Source organism: Ictalurus punctatus, chromosome 26, assembly GCF_001660625.3.
Source record: "Ictalurus punctatus breed USDA103 chromosome 26, Coco_2.0, whole genome shotgun sequence".
Classification (NCBI taxonomy): Eukaryota; Metazoa; Chordata; class Actinopteri; order Siluriformes; family Ictaluridae; genus Ictalurus; species Ictalurus punctatus.
In genome coordinates, this window is record NC_030441.2 from 9,972,634 (window position 1) to 9,979,791 (window position 7,158).

Consider the following 7,158-nt stretch of genomic DNA (forward strand, 5'->3'; position numbering starts at 1 on the left):
TCGTACTTTTTTGAAGTCCTTTGGAGGAAAAAATAAAAGTTGGTTAAGACTAAGCACACATAGTCCAATCAAAGCTTAATTGTTGAGAAATCAGATTTTATCCCTTCCATATAATATCACGACCAGCTGCACTGAAGTGTGGGAATACAAATTAATAAAGATTATTTATATCAGAAAACAAGATACAAGCTTTTAAGCAAGTTTTTCACGATTAATATCTTAGCATCTGCTTCATTTTGTCATAATGGTGTGTAAATCTTTGCATTTGATTGTAGTCAAATTAAATGAAGCTACACAGTGGACTATTTCAGTGTGTTCCATGGGTTTTAGCAAAAAAGTCCCATTTCTGTTTTCTTCCTCAGAGATTAATGGCGATTTGATGTTAAAAGGGTGTGGGGCGGGGCTCCGAGCACGTGGACTTGTTTACTTCCCTGCGCGAGCTCCAGTTCCCTCAATACAATGCGCACTGCGCGCTCCCGCCAGGCCCCGCCCTCCCTGCGCTCACCCTGCGCGCGCATAACAAGGAATTGCGCAACGTAGGTCCGGTGCTGCTGTTTGGCCGGAATGCAGTGCTTTGGGGGGTTTCCTGCTTAGTGTATGTACGGAAGCTATGTGCTGCCACGTATGAAAAAAAATCTAATCAATATCTCGTTATAATGAGAAAAACATCACGTTATTTCGCCAAATATCGCGCTGCTAGGACCAAAGATTTAATCGACGCCGGACAGCATTTTGCGCAACAGCATACCCATCCTGTATACATCTAATATGCTGCAGTGTGTAACCATGACGTTTCCGGTGTGTTTCAGGTTGATTTGCTAGAAATAAAGCAAAGAGGTCTGACTTCGCCATTTCGTAATACTAATGACAATATAAATACCATAAACACTCAGTGACATTAAAATCTCATTGTGTTCGAAGCCAAACATGAAATAAAACCTTTACAAATTCTTGTCCAAATCCTATGACTTGGTAACCACATTATACTGTATAAACAAGATCAGTTTAGCTGCTTTTATAACATGTTTATCTCGTATGCGATATTTCCCGTAATAACGCGATATTTTGCGAAATAACGTGGGTGGGTTTTTTTTCTCTCGAAATAACTTGATGATATTTTTCCACATAATACGCGATGTTTTCATGCAATGACGTGATATTGATGGGATTTTCTTTTATTTCATGCGTAGCAGCACAGTGCTTCCGTGTGTATAAATAGAGAGACGAGCGAAGTGCGATTTCTGGGAGCAGCTGTGCTCCAAACGCACGAGCTCGATGACAGTTGTCTTGCACGTGAGCTGCTGTTTATTATTCGCACGTGCGCTGCGGAGCTGCACGTGGTGTGCGTGCAGGTTCGCGCGCCTGATTACTTATGGGCAATGCATCAATACATATATAAATATATGCAAACAAATAAACATTTCTTTCGTTGTTCAGCTTGTCAGTAGAGGACCTATTTGTTAACCAAAAGCAAATGTGTTCGTTTTAAGCATCTATTAACTGAGGTCTCATATACAGTCCAGTGCAAGGTTTCACGGATTAGCACAAAATTACAAATGTGATTTATAGTAACAAGACCCTCTCAGGTGCAGTATTTTAGTTTCCATATTTTTGTAAAGATATAATTGTAAATAATTGGTTTATTATTAATTAAAAACAACATGAGGATGTGAACTTTTGCACTCAACCATTAATATGCCAGGTTGCATTTTTTTATTATTATTTTTTAAATCTGCACAGGTCTAACCAACGTGCTCTTTGTGCCAGTGAAACCATCTGGAGGATATTCAACGAGGCGTCTTAGGGGGAAAAAGAAGACGAAAGAAAGAAAGAAAGTTTGGCTGCAAATGTCATGCGTGGGATTGTGTGTAAACATTACAAAACTTGTGAACAAAAACACAGTCTATATTAGTACATATACTAATACACATGTCATTTCTGTCCCTACAGATGACGCTTGTCCTAAATTATCACCTGCTCTGATGGACTTAGACCTCTCTGCAAACTGATGCCTCCATGATCCAAGCCCATCACCTGCTTGCATCCATCTCTGCTGCTTTATTTAAGAGATTTAATGTCCTCCAACTCAGCAACATCATCGGCTATTAGATTAGAACACTGTGAACTGAAGCACCCATTTCCGCTAGCCTCTGGGGATTATGGCTTCCTGCAGTAATCTTTCATAAGTGCTCAGAGAGGCCCAGAGCCAATGCATCACGCAGGTTAAAACACAGTAGTAAAAAAGAATGGCTGGTGTCTTCTGCGAGTGGAAGGAAATGATTTGTGCACACATCAAAACATCATCTGACATTTATCTAATCTGTAGTACACAGCAAAATCCCAAATTCTGAATTAACAGCTGTAGTGTTAGTTTAATTTTTACAGTAAATATGGACTTTTATAAACACTGTAGGTGTTAATTCAGCAGTGTACATGGGTTGTTATTTCACTGTGTGGCTGTTATTCAAGGCTCTCACAGTGCAACATCAAACAGGTAATTATATGTACCTGTAGCATACTATGCAATTGATATGTATAAACAGGGCCATAACCAGGATCAAATTTTTTGTGAGGGCCACATGTGCTCAACCTGCTTTTCAGCTCACCATGGTTGTAAAGAGTAGTTATTTTAGAGTTACCATAGCCTTCATGTCAGCTCCAAACAATCTGGCCATACTCCTCTGATCTCTCTCTTTCTGTTTCTTGCCACTCACCAGAAGTTTTTTTGGTTTTTTTGCAACATTCTGTGCAAAGTCTATAGATGGTTGTGCATCTCCCACCAACCATGCAACAGTTAGAGTCACTGTGATCACAATTGTCCTCATTCTGTTTGACCATGTTTGATGTGAACTGAATCTCTTGCCCTGTATCTGCAGGATTTTATACATTGTGCTGCTGCCACATGATTTGCTAGTAATTGTATGAATAATCAGGTGTACAGGTGTACCGGTGTTCTTAATAACATGGCCAGTGAGTGTATATAATATGTTCTCCCTTAAACTCAAAAATTCTTATCATATCTACATCAGATGTGTGTTACGAAGCTCTCAACAAGACAGTGAAAAATGGAAGTCTAGCGTCTCTCGAGAGCTGAACATAAAGTGTCCTCTTTGGCTGCTCTGAGGTTAGAACCAATCATCACTGCTTATCAGGTACTCTTGGAAAGAGTTTCCAAATCGTAGGCTACATTCAGCGACTACACAATCAGGATGTTACTGTTACAATTTTGAATTTGACAACTCGAGATATTATGCGTGAGGTAAAAAAAAAAAAAAAAAAGAAGAACGTTCAGACCTCGGTTTCCTCAGCTCCTCATGGCCATGTGTATATACACATAATTTATAAAATGAGTGGCTTATTTAGTGTAGCTTGTAAAGAGAAGTGCTGTGTAACTTGGGTAACATTTTTCTCATTCTTTCAGCCTGTAATTGTTGTTTTGTGTGTAAATTTTTTCTATCGGTGCTGGTGGGGGGGACTTCTCACAGTGTTCCTGTGCTATTGATGCATGATTTTCCATTTTCCATAAGCTCATTATCAGTCACTTGTGGTGCCGACTTGGAATCATTTTCCTATCTAATGATACCTGCTATTCAAGTAAATGTCAACAGCTGGACAAAAACTGTTAAAAGTGGCGATGAAAAACAAACTTTTGATGTCAGTGGGAATGAAGCCTGTTTTCTAAAGCTGTTCTGAAAGTCATTATGTTCTTTTCCTGAGTCTTTTCACTGTTTTCACTGGTCTCGCTCCAGCCTCACATTTCAATATTGTTTCCCACCATTGAACTGAGTTTGAATTGTTTGCACATTTGAATGCTTAATATATTTCAGCCTTTCTTGCATACAGGCTCAATCTAGACCTCTAGTATGCTTTATACACTCACAAAGCCTTGAACTTACATCATGTGTTTATGCTGAGCATTGCAGCTCCCTCTGAGATTTTGAGGCAACGGTCTTATTCGGATGTGTACCGATGTGTGTTTGCACACATGTTTGCATAATGCATGTGTGTACGCTACCATGGCTACTAATGGAATCCTCAGAGATGGTGCAATGTTCTGTCTAGAGGGATAAAGACTCCTCCTTCCTGTGTGTGTGTGGGTGTTTGTGCACATACATGTATACATCCACATAATGTTGTATCATCTCCTTGAAGGAGTATTCCAGCATTTTTCAGCCTAATCTCTATCATTTACATCTGTAGTGTATGTGTGATCACCACGGACCAGTGACGGCTGGTTGTGATATTAGATGGGATGGCAAAACTTGAACATCTATCAGTAGCTCGACAATGAAACTATTATCACTATACCACACAGTCTGACTGATGTCTACCAAGTCTTTAATGCTCTACTGGGTTTATACTGTTTCCTCCACATGCTAAATATGGTCAATATAAAACTCATAAACTTACAGTCTTGTCATTTGTTCTTTTGTCTAATTTGTACTTTTACTAGGGTAAATAATCCATCTTGTTCACATTCATTGCACCTGTGACTGTATTGCATATGTGCTTTCTCAGTCACTGCTGATAACTTGTCACAGATGTGTCATTGAAGCAGACTGAAAACTATTCAACCAAATGGAGAACAAATAAAGCCCTGATCTCGCTTATTCATACCATTCTCTGTATTTTCCATTTTTCGAATGCAATTGCACTTCAAAATTCAAAACTACACTCATAACACATGAATAATAAAGGTATAACAATAAAGGAAGCAGATGTCCTAGCAAAGCTGTTCTCGTGTACAATACAGGAGTAAACAGTAGTAAATGAATCAAAGTCAATATTTGGTGTGATGAAAAAAAAATACAAATAGTAGTCTCCTGTACAATTTGTGCAGTTTTATAAGCAAATGAGCTGTAAGTTTTATTGAGCATCTTGCAGGACCCGTCAGGGTTCAGCTGGAGATGTTGACTGTCGCACTTAAAAACCCAGCAGCCTTCATTGTGTTTTTTTGTCTGAAAAGTGTCTCTTATGTAATATGCTGCTTTCTTTACTGACATACAAACATTTTTCTGTAACATTTACAACCCCAATTACAAAAAAGTTGGGACGCTGTGTAAAATGTAAATAAAAACAGAATGCAATGATTTGCAAATCTCATAAACCCGTATGCTATTCACAAGAGAACATAGAAAACATATCAAATGTTTAAACTGAGGAAATGTGCCATTTTAAGGAAAAAGTATGGTAATTTTGTATTTGATGGCCACAACAAGTCTCAAGAAGTTTGGGACGGGGGGAAAAAAAAGGCTGGAAAAGTGTTACTAAAAAGAAACAGCTTCAGGTTAATAGGCAGCAGGTCAGTAACATGATTGGGTATGAAAAAAGAGTATCTTAGAGATGCAGAGTCTCTCAGAAGTAAAGACGAGTAGAGGTTCACCAATCTGCGAAAAACTGCTCCTACAATTTGTGGAACAATTTCAGAATAATGTTCCTCAGCGTAAATGTCATCATCTACAGTACATAATATCATCAAAAGATTGAGAGAATCTGGAGATATCTCTATGCGCGAGGGACAAGGGTGAAAATCAATATTGCATGCCTGTGATCTTCGGGCCCTCGGCCATCCACTGCGTTAAAAACAGGCATGATTCTGTAATGGATATCACTGCATGGGCTCAGAAACACCTCCACAACTCATAGTCTGTGAACACCGTGCCATCCACAAATGATGGTTAAAGCTCTATCATGCAAAGAAGAAGTCATATGTGAACATGATCCAGAAACGCCGCCATCTTCTCTGGGCTAAAGTTTATTTAAAATGGACTGAGGCAAAGTGGAAAACCATTCTGTGGTCAGACGAATTGAAATTTGAAATTCTTTTTGGAAACCATGGACACCGCATCCTCCGGACTAAAGAGGAGAGGGACCATCCGGCTTTTATCAGCGCTCAGTTCAAAAGCCTACATCGCTGATGGTATGGGGCGCATTAGAGCCTATGGAATGGGCAGCTTGCACATCTGGAAAGGCACCATCAGTGCTAAAACGATGACGTCTTTTTCAGGGAATGCCTTGCATATTTCAGCAGGACAATGCTAAACCACATACTGCATCTATTACAACAGCATGGCTTCGTAGTAGAAGAGTCTGGTTGCTGAACTGGCCTGCCTGCAGTCCAGACCTTTCACCAAGTGAAAACATTTGGCGCATCATGAAATGAAAAACACGACAAAGTAGACCCAGGTCTGTTGAGCAGCTGTATCAGACACGAATGGGACAACCTTCCTCTCCCAAAACTCCAGCAACTAGTCTCCTCAGTTCCCAGATATATACAGACTGTTGTTAAAAGAAGAGGGGATGCTACACAGTGGTAAACATGGCCCTGTCCCAACTTTTTTGAGATGTGTTTCTGTCATCAAATTCAAAATTACCTTATTTTTCCCTTAAAATGGTACATTTGCTCAGTTTAAACATTTGATATGTTTTCTATGTTCTTTTGTGAATAAAATATGGATTTATGAGATTTGCAAATCATTACATTGTTTTTATTTACATTTTACATACACACACACACACACACACACACACACACACACACACACACACACACACATATATATATATATATATATATATATATATATATATATATATATATATATATATATATAATTAATTAATTTTTTTCTAAGATTCAAATTCTTCTCCATGGTAATCGCCACGAAATATAGATGAGCTTTATATAGACAGGAGTATTCCTTTAATGTACTTTGATGCTTTATTTTCGCATGTTATGATTTCCAATCAGTTTTCTTTGTATTTGCTACACTTCAAATATCCTACACTACGCTTCTCCCTTAGTCACTTCCCATCAGTGGTTCTTGCATCTAAACCACACACACACACCACGATTTTCTGCTGATACTGACTGCTGTACTTCATAAGTCATCCACTGCTTTGGCCATTTGACAATCTACCAGAAAAAAGTGGTCTCCAGCGAGAGCTTACAGTAACTGCTTAGTAATGTGTACTGCAAAATCGATGCAAGCTTATCAATAATTGAGTCACTGGACAATGTGGAGAATTAACAAGGACAGAGTATTGTGGTTAGAGTGGGCTAGCGTGTAGTCTGTCTGTATGCGACATAGCAATAAATATTTTGAACATCAGCTACATTTGCTTAAACACACTAATATGCCCAAATACGGTATGGTC

The 7,158-nt window shown here is 38.8% G+C and overlaps 1 long non-coding RNA gene across 1 annotated transcript; it reads left to right on the top strand.

Moving 5' to 3' along the window:
* The first annotated feature begins 404 nt into the window (after positions 1-404).
* On the top strand, positions 405-4,860 carry LOC108258343 (uncharacterized). Its single transcript, XR_001810642.3, has 3 exons — positions 405-1,586; positions 1,741-1,864; positions 1,951-4,860. It is a non-coding gene; the product is annotated as an uncharacterized LOC108258343 (long non-coding RNA).
* The last annotated feature ends 2,298 nt before the right edge of the window (positions 4,861-7,158 follow it).